The following is a 618-nucleotide window of genomic DNA, read 5'->3' as shown; positions in this document are numbered from 1 at the left end:
TGCGGAGGAAGGAGGGGGGCTGAACTAAGCCGGAGGTTGGAGTGGGTACCTGTGAAAACCAGGTACCCGCTGCCCACCCAAAAAGGTGCCAAACGTGGCATCGGAGGGGGGGGCGAGGCAGATAAGCGGAACCTCCCCTTTTGGGTGGAGCTCCACTTTAAAGCAGATCTTCAGCCTCAAGCACAACGTGCCTCCTCTCCACCCGTCCTCCCTTCCCTGTTCATGCAGAGTGCACTTTTTTTCTTCTCATGTGTTTATTTTTTTCCCTAGGAGAAAACTTCGGGCCTGCCTCCACATTATTGCCCTACCTCTCCACCTTGTCCAGTCAGAAAACCATTTGCATTCATTAAGAGAAATGATAGGCGTTCTCTGAATGGCGCCTTTGCCGAGTGGGCAATGGGATCCTGAAGACAGCAAGGATCACTGCAGTAATAGTGGCTACCACAGTGATTCTGCACTTCCACAGGGTATGTCCAGGTATGGAATATGTATACTTGTATTGGTCCAAGCTGGACTAATGTAACTATGCAAAAATAAATAAATAAATCATTAAAATTCAGCTTTAAAAATTGCTTAGTACCACCCATATCACTGAAGCCACTGAAGCACATAAATCAA

This window comes from Aquarana catesbeiana, linkage group LG01 (genome assembly GCF_042186555.1).
Source record: "Aquarana catesbeiana isolate 2022-GZ linkage group LG01, ASM4218655v1, whole genome shotgun sequence".
NCBI classification, from domain to species: Eukaryota; Metazoa; Chordata; class Amphibia; order Anura; family Ranidae; genus Aquarana; species Aquarana catesbeiana.
Note: the sequence above shows the minus strand (reverse complement) of the source record.